This window comes from Triturus cristatus, chromosome 4_1, assembly GCF_964204655.1.
Source record: "Triturus cristatus chromosome 4_1, aTriCri1.1, whole genome shotgun sequence".
Taxonomy (NCBI): domain Eukaryota; kingdom Metazoa; phylum Chordata; class Amphibia; order Caudata; family Salamandridae; genus Triturus; species Triturus cristatus.
Genome location: NC_140585.1, coordinates 542,248,065 through 542,267,897, shown reverse-complemented (window position 1 = coordinate 542,267,897; position 19,833 = coordinate 542,248,065). Strand labels below are relative to the sequence as shown.

At 49.3% G+C, this 19,833-nt stretch overlaps 1 long non-coding RNA gene across 1 annotated transcript in view; it reads right to left on the bottom strand.

The window, feature by feature from the left end:
- LOC146855199 (uncharacterized) overlaps positions 1-19,833 on the bottom strand; it is a 159,531-nt gene that overhangs the window by 3,255 nt on the left and 136,443 nt on the right. Inside the window, exon 2 of the long non-coding RNA XR_014980801.1 lies at positions 151-340. This is a non-coding gene — a long non-coding RNA (uncharacterized LOC146855199). The remainder of the gene's footprint in view (positions 1-150; positions 341-19,833) is intronic.

Sequence of the window (19,833 nt, the reverse complement as noted above, 5' to 3'; positions counted from 1 at the left end):
ACACTTGCCAGGTGGCAGACAAGCCACCATGGAAAAGCAACTGCGTTGGATGCATCATATCTGTTTGAGGGTACAACCAATGCATTTGAGGATTTGGAATCCCTATAGAACAACCTTTCTGATTGACGCGGTCGTGTCAACTCATCTTACCATCGCGGTCGGAAATTTGCCTGGTATACATCATAATATGGCAGTCGGAGAGCTTGCGGTTGAGTCGGTCGGAATCTCACGGCGGCCATGTCAGTCAAACAGTCATTCTGACCGACATCGTAATCAGGCCCGAAATGACTCCCCATCAAAATTTCAGTCAGTTTGGCTAGTGGTTGTCTGCTCTGGCAACCTGTACAAGAATGTAGGAATGGAATGTAAAAACACAAATACAACATCACTAGCACGCAGCATGATATTCGTCCTTCACCGCATACTTCCACTGACTAATGAAAATGACATTGAGCCAAGCAATACGTAAGGAGAAAATGTCAGTGGTTCAAGAAATAAAAGGAGCATTACGTCCATTAGAGAACAATGGGGAAACTTGGGAAATGTATGGGAAAAAAAGGTTACAAAAATTGTTGAGCACATAAAAGTTATTGTTTTTATTTTAAAAAAAAAATCTATTTATAAACACTTATTAAATTTGGAAAAAGTTTAAATGAAAATGTTAAATTTACATCCGAAATTTAAATAATTATAACTATTATCCTACATATTACCTATACTACCCACCCTTTTCCCTCAAAAACAATACACTAATTACAATAGTTAAAATTATTTTTCATTTACTTATATTTATTTTTAGTTTTTGTTAAGAAAACAACCTGATTTAATGAAAAATACTGCACTAGTAAACTTATGTTTAAGACAGTATTTTTTATAAAAAAATTAAAATTACTTAAGACTATTTGCATTGTTCTTGTAATGCAAGAATAACGTTAAATATTAAAAAAAAGAATACAAAACTTCCAAAAATGATTTAACATCAATACTCTTTAATTATGAGGGTAACCCCCAGCCCTCAAACTTTTAAAGAATACTCATCACAGTTCCCTTTTAAAATATAACTATATTGAAGGATGTACATATATAACCACACTCACCTCTCCATACCAACACTTACCTGGTATGCATGCGTGGTAAAGGCAAGCATGATAAAGGTATCTAAAGGGAAAAGACTGCAAAGTAAAGTTAAAATAGAGTAAACACTGTTGTAAAGGAACCATCCCTATTTAGAAAGAGAACCATCAAGGTTTTTTCCCTTTTAATGTAGCCCATATTGCCACCAAATAATATCTATATCTGTCTTTGTTTGACCTCGTGGCTAGTATGGGTACATACAAATTCAGAGATGTATAAATAACCACTGCTCCTAAGCTCTATAACTGGTGTCCATGTCAGAAATCCATAGAGGCAGATTACCAGTCCCCAAACCAGTGGTGGCGGTGCCGGCCCCACGGCACCGGCAGTCCGATCACCCTATTACAAGGTTAGCAGTCGGACCACCAATGGACTGTGATTCCTTGGCGGTGTTGCAGAGGTTGCAATATGCTGGTGGTGCCGCTGCGGCACCGCCAAGCATATTACAAGTTTCTTCACTGCAAACCTTTTTTTTCATGGCGGGCTCGGGTAGCATTGAAGAAACTAAAGGGCCCTACAGGGTACCTTGTTGCCTCAGGGGATACATGCAGGAGGGTACATGTTGCGCCCCCCTGTCTGCATGTCCCTATGGTTCCTGCATGGCATAGACTTTACAGTCCATGCCGTGCAGGAATGGGCTTTTGCGCTCCCTCAGCGCTGCAGTTCTAAGGCTCACATATGGCCCTTAGAACTGCACCACCGCAACCCCACCAAAGCACTGGTGGAGGGAAAACTCATATCTGGCAGGCGGGCAGGCAGCGGTCGACTTTGGTGGTGTGGGAGCAGGGCGGTGGTGTGGCGGACTGCTCCCACACCGCCAAACTTGTAATCAGGCCCATAGACTTCCTTGATACCCAGTTTTGGCTCCTTATATTTTACCATATGAATTGCTATATACCTGGTACAGAATGAAACATATCACTATAAGGAGATGCAGCTTAGTTGTTGGCCCTGGGTACCTCGCGTTCTTGGAAAACCAGAGGGTCTACCGGACATAATGGCATATTGCTTTTGTAAATCAGTCATTGTGACAAGAAGTTACAAATGAAAACGTTGTCACAAATAGCTGTATTTTCCTATTTATTTTCAACATTGTTTTATTTTAACAGTAAATTTCTTTGGGAAAACCTCAAGTGATCTACAAAAACGACCCCTTGCTGAATTCAGCATTCTGCTTACGTTTTAGAAATCTATTGCTTTTCTGGATCACCCCTTTTTTTTTTTACTGGTTTCCACTACTAACTGGAAGTAGGCTGAAAACAGACGATTCTGTATGGACCACTTTTTTCTACTTTTCAAAAAGAAAAATAGCTATATGTTGGCTATTTTCTCAGGCCTCTCTAAGGAAATCCACAAACGCTGCATATCTTTAGAATCCCCAGGATGTGTGGAAAAAAAGGACGCAAATTTAGCATGGATACTGTATGTAGAAAAAGTTTGTGCAGACGTAAGCATGAACTACCCCAAAATAGCCAAAAAAATAATTAGAATTCTAGAAGGAAAAGGCTTAGTAGCTAAGGGATTAAAGAGATGCAAACAGAACTGAGTCAAACATCCAGTGCAACCAAATGTTTGCTAGATAAACATAGAGGACCTAGGAAGGCGACCACAACAGAATAACTTCTGCCTAATTGGATTCTCAAAAAGAGTGTAAGGGCAGCCAGCTAGGCAAGTTCATTGACGACTGAATCAACTCTTAGATGCCAGAAATGGCTTAGTGACAGAATGAGTGCACAGACTCAGACCAGTCACCAGGAGCCCGGCCCCCACTCACCTAACATTTATTGTCTGGGTACAAACCTTCAAAGATAGCTACTCCAAAAGGCCTCTACTAAAAGTACGCTTCCTAATGAAGCTTCCTGGATACTTATTTTTCCTGGACTACACAAAGAATGTCCAGCAACAACAGAAACATTTGAGGGAGAGAAACAAAAACTACGAGCTATAAACCTAAACAATACCCAGCAATCCGAGGGGAGGAGCCTAGCGCGCAACCAAGATGGCCGCGTAGGTGCGAGGCTCCCGAGGACCTCCGCAACCTCCTACGACTATCCTGAATTTATCCTGTCTCGGACGAGGGGAATGTGTTGGTGAGCCTGAGCTGAGGTGGCACCCGTTTCCCGTTGTCAAATCGGATCTCGGAGTGAACACCGATTGAAGTCTGCAGCCTTCTCCTCGCGAGACCCCGGATTTGCGCTGAGGGGTGACCCAGTGACAAAGTGAACAGCGGCGGCGGGCCGGGCCTGGCGAGTCGCGTACCCCGCACTTTCGCTTTCGCACCCCCTTGCCGTCTCTGCAGGGTTGGGTCGCGGGGCTCTTTGTGTTGGTGTGGTCTCGCGGGGAGACTCGGCCTGCCCGCCGGCTGTGACCCACCCCGCCGATCTGGGGTGGCCCCCCCCCGGAGCTTGTGGTCCTGATTGCCTGCCCTTCACGACGTGGCTGGTGCGACCGGGGGACTGGTGGCCATGGCCACGAAACAAGATGGAGACCGGGCAAAGACCAAATCGACCCGGCGTGGCACCACCCATCAGGCCAACAGTATGGACCGCTATACCATCCAGAAGGGATCTCCCGGCGGACCGCACAAATCCCCTGAGGGCCCTCCTGATGCCCCAGACCTGCCCACGGATCTGACTCTGCGTGATGTCATGGGCGCCATTGCCGAGATGAAGGCCTCGGTGGGCCAGCGGTTCGACACACTGGCACAGAAGATCGACTCGGTCCTCGTGGATGTTGGCCTGGTGAGGGCCGATCTTTCCAAGACCAACAACCGAGTTGATTCTTTGGCCCACACCGCATCGGGCCTGACTACTGAGGTGGCGGCACTACAAACAGAGGTGCGCCGGCTTAGTCAGGCGAGTGCGCTTATGGATCGGCGCCTGGAGGACTCCGAGAGTCGGGCCCGGAGGAACAACATCCGCATCATCGGAGTGCCCGAGGGACGGGAGAAAGCGGCGGCGGACCTATTTGTGGAGGACCTGATCGCTACTCATCTCCAGCCACGGGGGCTGAGTAAATTCTTCGCAGTGGAGCGGGCCCACAGGGTTCCCGGGGGACGGCCGAAGGTCGGAGCCCCTCCGCGGCCTCTCATTGCCCGGATTTTCAACTTTCGGGACAGAGACGCTATCCTGCAAGCATCCAGACTGCATGGGCCGGTTAAGCTTGACAATATGGAGGTGAACTTTTACCCTGATTTCACCCCAGCGGTCCAGAAGCAGAGACTGAGCTTCCAAGGCGTCAAGCGCCGTCTTCGGGACCTGAACCTTAAATACGCTATGCTCTTCCCAGCCAAGCTGCGAGTGGAGGTAGAGGGTCGCACGCACTTTGACCGTCCCGAAGCAGCCGGAGACTGGCTGGACACTCTGTCTGGGGATCGTGATCTGGGGGGCGGGGGGGGCGGCGGGGGGAGACGGCACACTGGATCGGGACTGAGGGGGTAATATTGGGCTTCACTCTGGACAAAAATGATGCCACTCTCGCTTAAGCGTCTGTCTGTATAATTTCCCCTCCTATGGAGGTTGTGTGGGGTCTACTGGGGGTTCTCCTTCCTCCTCTAGGGGGTTTAGCTAGTTTTTACTATATATATATGGGGCGACAGGCACACTGCACGTTGGGGGGGCTGTTCGGGCTCATGCAGGGGTGCAGGGAGGGGGGAGTTTTGTTGGGGCGGGTGGGCAGGGATGGGGGGGTGTAGTTCGTTTTTACCCCAAGGCAAAAGGATTGTTGTGCTAGCACTATAGTGCTCTCGGGGGGACAAATGGTGGCTTCTGTCTACGATGGGGGGTAGGGAACTAACTCTGTTGTCCTGGAACGTGAATGGACTGGGGGACAGGATAAAACGAGGTGTGGTCCTGCAGTTCTTGAAGCGAATCTCGCCCGATGTAGTTTTTCTGCAGGAGACACACCTCATTGGCAACTCCTTCTGCGCCATGAATCGGCGTGGCTATCGCCTAGTGGCCCATTCGGGCTTCACGTCTGGCTCAAGGGGTGTGGGCATCATGGTTAAGAACTCGCTCCCGTTGGAGATTGATGAGGTGCTCCATGACGACAGGGGACGTTACGCGGTCTTGGTGGGAAGGATGGAGGGCAAAGTGGTCGTTTTTGTGTCAGTATACGTCCCGCCGGGGCTGCAGTCGACTACCTTTGCGGACCTGGGGCGCCTCCTCCTTGACCTTCCGGGGGGGATTCTGGTGGTGGGGGGGGATTTCAATGCAGTGGTTTCCGGGACTGTGGATCGTCACCCCCCTAGGGACCTCCCCCGGGCCCAAGCGTGGCTATCTGGTCTATTGGACACCTTGGGATTGGTGGATTGCTGGCGTTTAAAACATCCCACGCAGTTACAGTATACCCTCCATTCGGGGGCCCATGGTAGTCTCTCACGATTAGATTATGTCCTGGTCCCGGCGGCCTATGTTGGGAGGGTGGGAGAGGTGCGTCATTTGGCACGGGGTATCTCGGACCATTCCCCGCTCCTGTTACACCTGGATCTTTTTCCGAGGGGTGAGGGTAGGGTGGTCCCGATCAATCCCTGGTACCTGCGCGACCCCACCATTCGCGCTGAATTGATTAAATCCCTCCAGCGCTATTTTGACGAGAATGTGGGGTCCGTGCCGTCGGCTGTCTCACTGTGGGAGGCATTCAAGACAGTACTACAAGGAGAGGCCCTGTCCCTCATTTCCCACACCCGGAGGCGCGAGCGGGAGGAGGTGACCCGGGTGGAAGCTGAGATAGCCGAGTTGGAGGGTAATCTAGAATGTGGGGTGACGGATGCCGTATTACATGTCCTCCAACTCAAGCAAGCGGCCTATAGGGCCCTCGTCACGGAGGCGGCCAGGGGCCTCAGTAGAGAGCAACAGGGGAGACTGTATGATGTGGGTGATAAGGCTGGTAAATTGATTGCGTGGCTGGACAAAAAGGAGAGAGCGAGTCGTGTAGTCCCGCTGATTGAGAAAACGGATGGTGTGTGTGTGTTACTGAGCCGGAAGAAATTGTCTCCTGCTTCGCGGATTATTTCCGTGGGGTGTATTCCCCGGTGTCTTCCCGCTCTGAAGAGGATTCCCGTGCCCTGCTCAGGGATATCGCGCTGCCTTCCCTTTCGGAGGAGGACAGAGTGTCGTTGGACGCCGCTCCAACCTCCGACGAAATCGCCCTCGCCATACGTTCGGTCGCTTCCGGCAAGGCCATGGGTCCTAATGGTCTCCCCATCGAGTTGTACAAGTTGCGACCGGATACGCTGGCTCCACATCTCCGATCGATGTTCCTGGAGGCTCATTCGGTGGGCTCCCTCCCGCTGGACCAGCGTCTGGCTACAATCGTGGTTATCCACAAGGAGGGGAGACCTCGGGACCGGGTTACATCCTATCGGCCCATTTCGCTACTGAACGCGGAGCCCAAAATTCTCGCCAAGGTCCTGGCCAATCGGCTGGTCGGCGTGGTGGGCGAACTGGTTCACCAGGATCAGTCCGGCTTTATTCCCCATCGTAACACGGCCCTTAACTTGCGGCGTTTGCATGGGGTGCTCGCACGTGTTCAGTACATCCGGGAGCCGGCCATTTTGGCGTCCTTGGACGCCACTATGGCGTTTGACACGCTTGAATGGCCATACATCTGGGCGATGCTTGCGAAGTTTGGCTTTGGCGCTGGGTTCATCAGTTGGGTCGAATTGCTGTATTCGGGCCCATTGGCGCATGTGGTGGTGAACGGTAGAGTATCAGCTCCGTTCGAGCTGGGCCGGGGCACGCGGCAGGGCTGCCCCTTATCGCCGCTCCTTTTTGCGCTTGCCTTGGAGCCCCTGGCGGAGTGGCTGCGGTGGGAGCCTTCCATCCGTGGTCTCCGTTGGACCCCCGAGTATGAGGACCGCGTATCCCTATACGCTGATGACATCCTCTTGTACCTAGCTTCCCCACGTAAATCACTGATAGTACTGGTTGATGTTTTGCATTCATTTGGTCGTAACTCCGGCCTTGTCATCAACTGGGCTAAATCGTGTGTGTATGTTCTCTCTGGGGAGGCTCCTATTCTCCCGCGGGGCTGTCCGATCCAGATCGCCCCGCAGGGATTTCGATACCTGGGTGTCTTCATTACTCTGGACCCGGAGGCCCGGTATGATTGGAACTTGCTTCCCCCCCTCCAGCGCCTGAAGGAAGATGTCACGCGCTGGCGGCGCTTGCCGCTTTCGCCGCTCGGCCGGGCGGCATTGTTTAAGATGATGTCTCTGCCGCGTTTCCTGTACGCTTTGCAGAATACTATGGACCTCGTCCCAGCGCGCTACTTCCGTGAGGTGGAGAGTTTGCAGCGCCGCCTGTTCTGGGACGGGAGGCCGCGTATCGCGCTGGCGAAGCTGACGCTCCCATGGTATGACGGAGGGATCGCCCTCCCGGACATCAAACGTTATTATTGGGCCTCCCAGCTGGCTGCGATTAATCACGGCCTGTACGGGCCCGCCTTAAACCCGGCATTCGAAATGGATAAGATGCTACTCCCGGGTGGGGACTATAATCGAGCGCTCTACTCCAGCGCGCCCGACGCTCGGCTGACCGGCCCCACGCGTGTCATGGTGCGAGTGTGGCACGCGGCCAATGTGGCGATGGGGTGGAAGGACCGTCTGACCCGGGCATCGCCACTATACGCGTCCGAGCAGTTGGGCTCCCTGTGGACCTCGAAGGGCTTCGAGAAGTGGGACATGATAGGCATCAGCAAAGTGGGGGATCTCTGGACGAGGGGAGGATTTAAAACGTTCGAGATGCTGCAGACGGAATTCCAGTTGCATGACAGGGAGTACTTTTGGTATTTGCAGATCCGTCATGCACTGGGCTCCGTCTTCCCGGACGTTGCATCCATCCCGGAGTATTCCCCCCTGGAGGATAGAGTGCTGGATGGACACGTTCCGGACAGCACGATCTCACTGATCTACAAAAAACTGATCAATGACCGCTCGGGACTGCTGGCTGCCCTTCGTGAGGCTTGGGTTGCCGATGGACTGGAGCTGGACGACGAGGACTGGACCTCTGCGGTGGCCTCCCCGAAAGAGGTGGCCATACCGGCCCGTCTTCGCTTCGTCCAGCTCAAGATACTCCACAGAGTCTACATGACGGGGCCAAGGCTCCTGCGTATGGGTTATGCTGTGGACGGGTTGTGTAAGCGTGGATGTGGCGCTTTGGGGACCTTTCTACATATACTGTGGGAGTGCCCGGAGGTGGAGCGATTCTGGCGTGGTGTGCATGAGGTCCTGCGTGTGGTTACGCATGTGGTGCTGCTACCCGAAGCGAGGAGATGCCTGTTGAATGTGTGGGAACCTACCGACTACTCGGCGCCACAGAGGTGGTGGGTGACTCTGGGATATATGGTGGCCAAGCGTGATATTGCTCAACTGTGGGGATCCCAGAGGTCCCCGACTGTCTCGGCCTGGAAGGAACATATGGATTGGTGCATGTTTCGGGAGAAGGTGGTGTATGTGGCGAGAGGTAAGCCTGGGACATGGGTGAAAGTGTGGGGCCCCTGGAACGCCTACCGCGGGGGAATTTGTGCTCCGCCGTTATTGCCCGATCCGTCGCCTGCCCCATCCCCTTAGCCGACCCATCTTCCTTGTTCCGGGCATTGAGTTTACCCAGCCCTAGTCCTGATCTCTTCCCCTTCTTGATACTCCTATGGACTGGTAGGGTCCCCCTCTCAGGGGAACACATGCTGCTATTTCGGATTGTGGATTGCCTTGTGGGTTTGTTTTTCTTGTTGTTTTTTCAGTTTAAAATAAAACCGTACAGTGGGGTCCGGATGGTGTGGCTATCAACGCTGCTAACTCCTGTGCATCTTCCTCAGCCGCAACGCACGCTCTACAATGTGTATCATATGCTCCTTTTGTCTACTAGCGGCCGGCCGGAAGGTTGTAGGCCCATCTTTGTATATTTTTTGAGTTTTGTAATAAACGGTTTCAAAAAAAGAAAGAAATAAATAAATAAATAAATACCCAGCAATCCCCAGTTTTTGGGTATCACCCCTCATCAGCCAGGCTAGCTTGAATCCAGTCGCATAGCAAGCAACTGACTCATGTAAGTTACCCTTGGCAAATTAGAGCAAAAATAGCCAACATATAGAGCAGGGTCAAGACTGATTTGCATATGGCTGGGGCTGAACTGGGGTGGTGAAGTGGGCATAACAATGACAATGGATTTTGCTCAGATCTAATAGTGGTTGGGAGTGAGTATCTGAAAAGTTTCAGTGCTCCTTCCATTATCTTATTATGTTTGCTTTGTTCACCCCAAGTTGGCAGGGTATGCCCAGACGTGGGTTCCTTACTCACTTTGCCACTGGATTCAAGCTAGCCTGGACAATGAGGGGTGTCACCCCGAAACCGGCCCCAGGATGCTTGTTTCTGATCTACGGAGGACCGGGCTTGACAGTTCAGGCTGGACTGTTCCCATGAGGAGCAGGGTCTAGACTGATTTGCATATGGCTGGGTCTGAACTGGGGTGATGAAGTGAGCAGAAGAATGATGATGGATTTAAACCAGATCTGATAGTGACTGGGGGTGAGTGTCTGAAAAGTTTCAGTGCTCCGTCCATCATCTTATGTTGTTTGGTCTGTTCCAGGGCAGAACATACTTTTTTTAAACCCTCAAGACCACTTGGAAGTGGGCAGCAGGAAGAAAGGAACTGAATAGAGGCGACTGTAAACTAAATGGATCATGGATTCTGTGTCCACATCAGCCACTGGCTAGTCTGGAAGGGAATAAGAGGAGGATGGACAATGAGAAGATGGCAATTGAGGTAAAGGGCTAAAGGTTAGCTGCATAGTTTGCCCACTCAGAGGCGACTTCGGCCACCACAGGTAAGAAACAATCGAATTATCCACACAGTGAAGAGAGAAAATAAATCGTTGTAAAACATAAGAGATAAAGATCCTGTTAGACCTGGCACCTTGGCGTGGGTCCCCCTTCCATTTTTTGATGTTGCCTCATGTGTTTTTGCTGGTGTTAGTTGTATGATTTGTGATTCCATGATTGGTTGGTTTGGTTTACCTGTCAGACCCTAGTACAGTGCACCAGGAGGGCCCAGGGCTTGTAATCCAAATACTGCTGGTGGGCTTGCTGCACTGGTTGTGCCACCCATAGAATCAGCCTGTAAAAGTGTGTCTAAGGTCTGCCATTGCAGAGCCTGCGTGCAGTCTGCTACTGTCATGCTGACTTCCCTTTTCTTCATTTCAGACACCCCTATGGTAGGCCCAAGGGCAGGGTGCATTGAAAGGATAAGGTAGGACATGCCCTGTGTGTGTGGCATGTTCTAATAGTGAATTACAGCCATTTTAGTTTTTCACTATTGCAAGGCTACCTGTTCTCCATAGGCCAGAATGGGCAGTTATTACATCTTGTAATCTTAACTGACTCAGGGAACATGGTAGAAATTCGAATTTAGTATGCCTGAACTCAGAATGATAAAATACATCTTTTAGAGAAGTTGTTTTTAACATTCTGTGTTTGAAAATACCACTTTTAGAAAGTAGGTATTTTCTTGTCTAACCATTCAAACCTGCCTCTGCTAGGCTGTGTATTCCCTGTCTGGAGTTTGAGTGACAGGGCTGAGGAATTCCAGGAGACAGGGTGAGGTGTCCCAGTGGTGAATTGAGAGATCTGCATCTAGATGGGTGGGAGGAGTTGTACCTGAATAGGGCTGTGCCTTCCCTCCACAATGCTGGCTCCACCTCCTGTGGTACGTCTGATGTCTCTGCCCTGCACTCTGAAAGGAAAGAAGGAGTCAGGTAAACAAAGTGCTCCAGCACTGACCAGAACCGGTTTGAACAAGGCAAAGGCCCCTCTGCCTTCTGAGGACAAAGGACTTTTGGGTATAAGTATTGGGACCCCGATCCCAAGAATTTAAATCACTTTGGAAAACAAGAAGAAACTCTACTGAGGAGAGGAACCAAGAAGAAACTGAGGAGAGACTATCCCTGAAACTGGGGGATTGGCCTGCAGGGGTTGCCTACTGCCAAAGAGAGGAGAAATGAACTTTGTGTGTACTTTTGCTCAACTTGTGAAGGATCTCCAAGGGCTTGAAATAGAGCTTGCCTCCTGCTGAAGTCTCAGGGACAACAGACTTCAACCCCCAGCTCCCCAGAGTTCTTTGGAAGTGCCTGCTGCTGGTTTTGGGCCTCCTGAGGGACTGCGTGTCGCAAGGAGCTGGAAGCATGACTCAAGTAGGAGAAGCGTGCCGCCGTCGGAGCCGTTGTCGTCGCATTGTGTAAAGTGTGTCGCCGCTGCAGCTGTCGCATCGAGCGAAAGCGTCTCGCATCATCAAAGAAGTGTCTAGCAACGTCGAAGAAGCGTGTCGCCATCGTAGCTGACGCGTTGCACTGCATCTAGAGAAGAGTCTTGCATCGAGGAAGAAGCGTGTCACCATCGCAGCCATCGTAGCTGTCGCATTGCATCGCATCAAGAAAAGCGCCTCGCATCCACGGATAAGCGTGCCGCCGTCGGAGCTGTTGTCATCGCATCGCGTACAGGGGTGTCGCCGCTGCAGCACTGCATCGAGCGGAAGCGTCTCGCAACGTCGGAGAAGAGTGTCGCCGCCAAGGCCGCCGTCGTCGCATCGCGTAAAGGGATGTCGCCGGGGTAGCCGACGCATCGCGTCGAGTCTTCTCGCAACATCGGAGAAGCGTGCCGCATCTGGAAGATCTTCTCGTCTTTGTTTCTTTGCACCAAAATCTTCAACGCATCAACATCGTTGCACCACTTTCGTTGCCCTGCGTGTCGCATCTAAAAGGTACATTGACTTTAAGTGTTGCATTTAAGAACAAAAGAGAACTAAGCTAAATTCTACCATCTTAAAGTAACAGTATTGTGTATTTTTTGCCGTTTATGGTCTTGTGGTAAATTTATATAAAGAATACTTATTTTTTATATAAAACCTGTGTGGTGTCCATCTGTAGTGTTGTCACTTGATTACTGTATGTGTTCACAAATGCTTTACACACTGCCTCTGAGATAAGCCTGCCTGCTTGTGCCAAGCTACCAAGGGGGTGAGCAGGGGTTATTTTAGGAGTGTGCCCCTTTACCCTGACTAGAGGCGAGGGTCCCTATTTGTCACAAGTGCATACCTGTGCCAACTACAGACCCCCAAGTCTAACAGATCCCTAAAGTGATTTAGCACATAAGAAAATCTGTACTGCATGGTGAATGGTTGATTATACAGTAAAAAAATAAAAACACAATAAAAACACAAAAAAATTGAACCTCCATATTTGAAGAGGCTTGCCCTATTCTTATCCTTAACACTTATCCTTATATACGAATGACAGCAGGCGCCATAAGGGGCACTAATAATGGGCACTGTCATTAAGACTACGGAGTGGAGATATCCCCCATGCTTGAACGCTTTTTGTATACATAGTATTGGAAGCTGTATAAGAATCCGATAAGTGAGATGAAGATAGATTGAATAGTTACATGAGAGTGTTAAGGCAGTAGCACAAACACCCAACACCATTAACATGAGATGTATATAAGTTAGGGAACAAAACTGAGAGAACCGGTGACCAAAGTACTGATACACCGTAAAGATAACCTGGTGTTCCTGCAAGAGATACCTAAACCTTACGAACTGTCAATTCAAATTTAGGGGGACAATTATGGTACTAAGTCATTCTGGATTCACTAACGGGTCTAGAGATGCAGCAATACTACTTAAAAGGTCAATAACTTTCCACCTCCGGCAAACATGGTCAGATGTAAGTGGGAGATACATGGCGACGTTGGGTGAGTATGATTGGGAAAGAATACTTCTACGCAACGTGCAGGCCACAAGGGCCTGCAGAATGACAACAAAACCGCTTACTCATATAAAAAGAACTACTCCAAACTTGAGAATATTAGGGAGAGATCCTCCACCTAAAAAAAGATAGGCTCAGAGGTATACATACATTAGGCAATCAAACTAGTAAATTGTGAAGTTTCACCCAGACAATGGGTCTTAGGGAAAGTTGGAGATCATTTTATCCCAAAGACAAATGCCTCTCCTATTACTCCAGGCCACAATTCCTACACAAGTACAAACTATTTTTCACACCAAGAAAGAGAGTGTGTGGATTTGCAAAGCTAAATACCTGGTGAGAGGGATATTTGCCTACTCCCCACTTGTTACACAGAAAAAGCAAGAGCTGATATACATGGAGAATGGCAACACGGTGAAACACAAATTTAGATTTGGTTAAAAACGGAGGTGGCAACAGAAGAGTATTTTCTAGAGACTATAGGCACCGTACAGAGTGCTGAAATACTGTGAGAGGAACACAGAGCTATCGCAAGAGAGGAGATTATATATGGGGAAGTAAAAGAGAAAGATAGGGGTAGATAAGGGATATACTGCACAAACTTATGAAACTAGAGGAGTAGATTAAGCAACCCAAAGAAAGGACAATGAGGTATATATTGAGAAAAATGGGCAAATAACAAGCATTAGCAGTCTATAGTGGAATGGGTCTCCAGATTCAAAACACTACTATTTGGCAGCACACCTCCAGTAGCCTTCCCGATGGCTCAAAGGCCAACTCCTACAAGAGATGGGGCACGGATCCAAGCAGGGAAGCATAGATCTGATCTACGAAGCTTTGCTTCCTATTGCCCCCACCCCCATATACTACAATAACCTTTTTCGTATAGCACACAAGTATTATCACAGGGCTTTAATCATATCCTCCAAAATTTAAGGTTATGCTCCTGGATCCTACTTTGTAGCATCTGTTGCTTGAGATAGACCCACTCTCTCATACAAACGATATTTATAATAGGTATTTATAATCGTAACTGGCAGAAGACTGGTCTCTTGAATGGTAAGAGTCATTCCAAATCATACCCAGCCCTACCTCCAACATTTACGAACTAAATGGGAAGCTGATGTGGGACAAACCTTTACCTAAAACACATGGGACTCAATTTCTCAACCCAGAAGACATCATGAAATGCTAGATTTCAATGTATTCCATTTTTTTCCTACATAGGGCTTACCCTGGCACACCTAGGGTAAATTTATGATATTGTGAAAACTAAAGGTCCTCGAGGTCAGGCTGAGGAAGCAGATGTTATACACGTATGGGATTGCCCAACGGCTGTCACCTTCTGGCTTGAAATAATGAATTTTCTAACACTCATCACCGGATGCCATGATTTACAGAGCTGGAAAATGTTGTATATTGGGTCTGTACACATGCCCAAAAGCTGAGAAAGTTAACAGTCGATTTCTGGACCTAGCTTCGTCCTGGCACGATACACACTTACTAAATGCTGTAAGGCCCCATCTCTTTCAGGAATCAGTCACTGGCAAACCTTAGTACAGGGTGAGCTGAAATAGAATCCATCTCCTTGTGGAGAGAGGAGGCTAAGAGCCTTTGGAAACAAACCATAGGACCTGAAATGGATGAAGTCCTCTCCACGTTTAAGGACCACCTAAAAGTTGACTCAATGCCTCTATGAGGGTCTCCTACAGTGTCACGCTACTCTGGTTGTCGTTGTGATTACATGAGTTGAATAAAACACTCTGCCCAATACAGCCACTCTATTAGTACACTGATAGATGCAATTACACGGGAACCCTTTACATGATTTTCCTCAATTGGGCCACATTAACACCTACTCGCAGCTTCTGCGACAATCTTACATCTTATATAATTTCAACATTTCACACAGATACACCTTAATTTTGGACTTCAAGTTCAATATATTATTTCTGTTTCTTTGTTCACAATGAAACCAACTTATTGCTCTTACAAATGTTGATCCTTCCTCATTGACGAATATCTAAATCAAAGATAAACTAATTTCATCCTGATGAACGTATTCTATTACAATATAGACTCTGCCAGACTCTATTTGATCAGGTTCATTCTGCAATAACCTTCCTACTGTGCAGATAAGGACGATTAACAATGACCTCAGTCATCATCTACTGCAGCTTTTAAATGCTTTCTTAAAGGAAGGCAGAGTTCCCTCAAGACGGGAATACACTATGGCCGCCCCTTTACTTAAAAAGCCTAGTTTTGATCCCAAAGATTGAGCTAACTTTTTCCCTATTTCGCTTCCATTGACCTGTGCTAAGATAGGAGAAATGCACGTCAATAGCCAGATTTCTATGTACTTGGAGAACCAAGCCCAGCTGCACCCCTCTCAGTTGGGTTTTCCCTCTGGTTTAGTATGAAGCCTGCTCTTCTGAGTTCAGTGGCATCTCAAGAAAAAATGGGACCTCGGGGGCGTCGGTGCTCTAAGATCTTAGTGCAGCTTTTCACTCAGTATATTGTGCAAATTTATGTCAGAGACTAAGAGGTATTGGCCCCCAGGATTTTGCTCTCTCCTGGTTTTCTTCTGGACTGTACTTGTCAAGTATTTTCTAAGCTGCATGAGTCTTCTATATTCCATCTGCCGTGTAATGTGCTGCAAGGCTCTTCATTAAGTCCGACACTTTTTAACATCTATGTTAAGCCTCTGTTCGATCTAGTCAAGGGCTATGGCCTGACCCTATTTATGTATGCTGACACTCAGATCATTGTAAAGATCAGTGATGAGAGGGGGTATGGGACTACCAATCTTCACCTCGGTCTTTCAGAAGTAGCTAGATGGATGAGACTTTATTTTCTCAAGCTGAACAGAGAGAAGACAGGGGTGATGTTGTCGGTAACAAACCTCAGCTCTGTAGTCCTCAATGGTGGCCCGCTGATCTTGGTCCGCGATCCACTAATTGTAAGGTAGCTAACAACTTGGGCATGAAGCTGGATCAAAAGCTTTCGATGGATGTCTAAGTCTCCAAAAATACAGGTAAGTGCTTTTGGCTACTCAAGTACCCTCAGAAAAATCTTTGGCTTCTTTCCATGCCAGCACAAAAAACAGTGGCTCAGGCCTTGATTGTATCCAGGATGGACTATGGTAATGTGTTTAATTTGGGAGCACCCAAAAAAAGTTAAAGAGACTTCAGATGGTCCAAAATGCTGAGGCACTTCTGCTTTGCCATGTTCCTAGCCATTCCTCTTTTAGCACTCAATTCTATGATCTCTTCATTGGTTGACTATTAAGAAGCGCATACACTTTAAAACACTAGGCTTTATGAATAAAGCTTTAAATGGTGGTGGCCCATCATACCTCAGGGTGCTGGTGCAATTATATTCTTCTGGGTGTAATATTAGTTCTGTAAATCAGTTTTTTGCTATTGTGCCCTGCTTTGAATGTGTAAGGTAGTGTGACAGGGCCTTTGTTATTCTGGGTCCTACTCTCTGACATGCTCTCCCTTTGAAAATTTGAATTTGCACTCTTGGCGTTTCATAGAGTGCTGAAAACCTGGTTGCTTTGAGATTCTTGCTATCCCTGACTTTACTGATAGCGCTGGGAAACTCCAACAGTACCCAAGCCCTTCAGAAATGCACTGATTGGTTGACCAAGCACCAAAATGGCAGGTTTATCGTGGAGCTCCGGAGCAGCAGCGCTGATTGAACTGCCTTTCTCCGCACCAGAGGTGCAGTCTTTGCTGCTGATGGCAATCGAGCACTGCTGACAGCGGGCGGCGTGTGCGGAGACTGGCGGGGGCACAGGGAATGGCATTGCACACGGCAGGGGGCCCGTGATGTCCTGACACGGCCTCCGGAGGCCCACGGCGACATGGGCCACGGGTAAGGCTGGAGGCATTCCCACTGCTGCGCGGCCTCCCTGAGCAACTGAGGATGGGGATCTTAGGCCTGGCATGGTACTGTGACGGGTCCACCCCTCCCCCCACCCCCCCCCCCCTGGGTGGGAGCGAGGTGGTGAGTAATGCACTGGGCTCCCCTGCAGCTGCACCTTACCTTCTGCTGCCACTCTGGCGATGCTCCAAGCTGGGATGCCGGATCTGATCCTTGACTCACGTGTGGCGCTGCGCCTCACTAAAATCAGCCCTCCTGCGATCTGCGCGGCAGGCTCCGGGTCCTCAGTGGCATTGCTGCGCATTTGAGGCCTATCAGGGCTCATGTCTAGACACTGTTTCCCTGGCACTTAAACTGGAGGCAACACAGGCACGGGTCTTCCACAGCGCGTTTCAATTGTGGGGTGCTCGCCACTGCACCTTTAAGTATTCAACCCAATTTATGATCTGGGAGTAGCCGGGCATTACCTATTACTCTATAGTGGCCTCGGCCATAGCTCCTCCGCGGTTGCGATCCTGCCCAGCACCCCTTCCACCTCTGTTCACCTGGCGACTGCGACTCAGGATTGCTGCCAACTCTTACCTGCCTTACAATGGGTCGGGGGACCCTAAGCAGTGGTGGTAGTGTATGAGCCCACTAAAACTCCTAAGCAACAACACCGCGGCACGCGGGGATCCCCGGACCACGCAGATCCACCTGATGAGGAGCAGGCAGCCATAATGGCGGAGCTGCGTGCTGGCTTTTCAGCCATCAACGCACGTTTTGATAATCTGGTGGTGCACCTTGAAACCATGCATGGCCGCCTGGAATAACATGAGACCCGCTTGGAGTCTGCCGAAAAGCTTATTTCCGATACGGAGGATGCACAGACCGCTATGAACAGACGTCTGGGCGGCGTGGAACGCCTCCTCAAAACAACAACCTCCCGGAGCCCGCAACGAGCAATAGCGAGATTTCTTTTACACTACTCTGAAGATCTACATAAATACAAGTTGACTCTCTAGGTCTTCAGCACTCCCACCCGCTGATTACCAATCGATGTGTAGCCACGAAAATGCTTGGCTGGACCCCAACACAGGGGGGGATATGATATCGCCTACACTGTACTGCATGGCTTGAACCATGATTCTGCACGGACATGCCACTCCCTCCGTGCCAGGAGGAGAGACTTGACCATCCGGCCTGGATGTAAACATCAAACTGCACGAAGAGGGGCTAGAACTTCTTCTTTGACAGGTCCGGGGAAGGGTGGGCCGGGACCCCGGTCCTACCGTGCCTTCACCCACATACGCAGGTTCTATAACCTGCAGTCGGCGACTTACCACCCTTCCGGCGTCTGGGACGTTATTTTTGTTTTGTCATGTTTAAGGTTTTGGGGTTGGGGAAGGTTGGTGGAGGCTCGTTCACGATTTTTCCTACATCTGCATCGGGGTTTGGCTCGGGGCTTCACATCGGGTCCACTCTAATCTCACTGTGGGTGGCGACCATCATGCAGTCGACCAGGGATTCATACAGGGGCTCTAAAGAGGGCGGGGAGGTGAGTCACAGTCCCATTGGTAATAACAGTATGCTCCTGGAATGTCAAAGGCCTTAATTCACCTCAAAAAAGGCAAAAGGTGTGGAAATACATCTCTGACCACCACCTAGACATAATAGCGTTGCAGTAGACACATTTGCCAAGGTCGGAAGAGACCCGTCTTCGCCACAAAAAGTACCCATTAATCTAAAGGGCTTCTGCTCTCACCAAACACCAGGGGACCGCGCTCCTCTTTCACACGGCCATGAAATTTCAACCCATAGTTCCTGCATCAGATAAAGAAGGCCGCTAGATAATGGTCAAAGGTCTCCTGAAGGGAAAACTATGCACCTTCATTTCAGCTTATGCACCCAACACTGGACAGGCCGCTTATCTCCAATTGCTTCTGGGGAAGATCCAGGACTTCGCAGAGGGCCCATCGCTCCTCCTGGGGGACTTCAATCTTGTGTGGCAGGCAGACATGGATAGTACGCACTCCCATCGCCAGGAGTCTGGCGTCTTCCCCACAGAGCTTAAGCAGCAGATACATTACATTGGGCTTCGAGCTGCTTGGCGGTCTCTGTACCCCCAGACACGAGATTATACCTTTTACTCACATGTGCATCACACGTACTCCGGACTTGATCATATCTTTGTTAGCCAAAATTTATTGGGGGTTATAAGTGAGGCCAAGATCGTCCCACTCTCGATGTCCGACCACAGTCTCGTTTCGATCTGCCTGTCCTGGGGCCCTCCACCACCCACCTCTCGCAAATGGTACTTCCCGGCCTCCCTTACCAGAGACAGGGTGTTATGTACAGAGCTAAGCGACACAATTACGGACTTTTTCACTAGGGATCTCCCTGAAGCCACCTCACTGTTTAATAAGTGGGACGCCTTTAAGGCAGTTTTTAGAGGCCGCTGTATTGCCCTCAATTCTGAGTTGAACAAACGCCGTGCCAAAAAGCGAAATTACTTGGAGGTCGAATTAACCACAACAGAACGACTCCATAAAACGAATCCTACCAGATTGACTCTTCGTACGCTGACATCGCTACGGGGGAAACTTAGGGCTATATAAAACAACCGGGCAGAACATACCCTCCTAAAACTTCGACAACTTACCTATACCCAAGGAAATAAGATAGGCAGACATTTAGCTCGCCAACTGAAGGAAAAACGGGAGCGGGAATATATCGGGGGCATCAAAGGTGACCAAGTGGAAATGACCCATAAAGACATGGAGAAGGTCGACCTGTTTGGTACCTTCTATAGTCGCCTATACACGGGGGAATCACGAGACAGAGACGCAACGTAACTACCTACAGCAATTGCCTCTTCCTCAGGTCTCTCAAGATTGGAATGATAGACTTACTGCTCCTATAACGACTGAGGAAGTGGCTAGAGCTATCAAATCCCTCAAACCGCAAAAAGCCCCAGGTCCGGACGGCTACACAGCTCAATTCGATAAAATCTTTGCGCCTGACCTCATTCCCCATCATACCCGCCTTTTTAACGCCATGGCTGAGGCAGGTTCG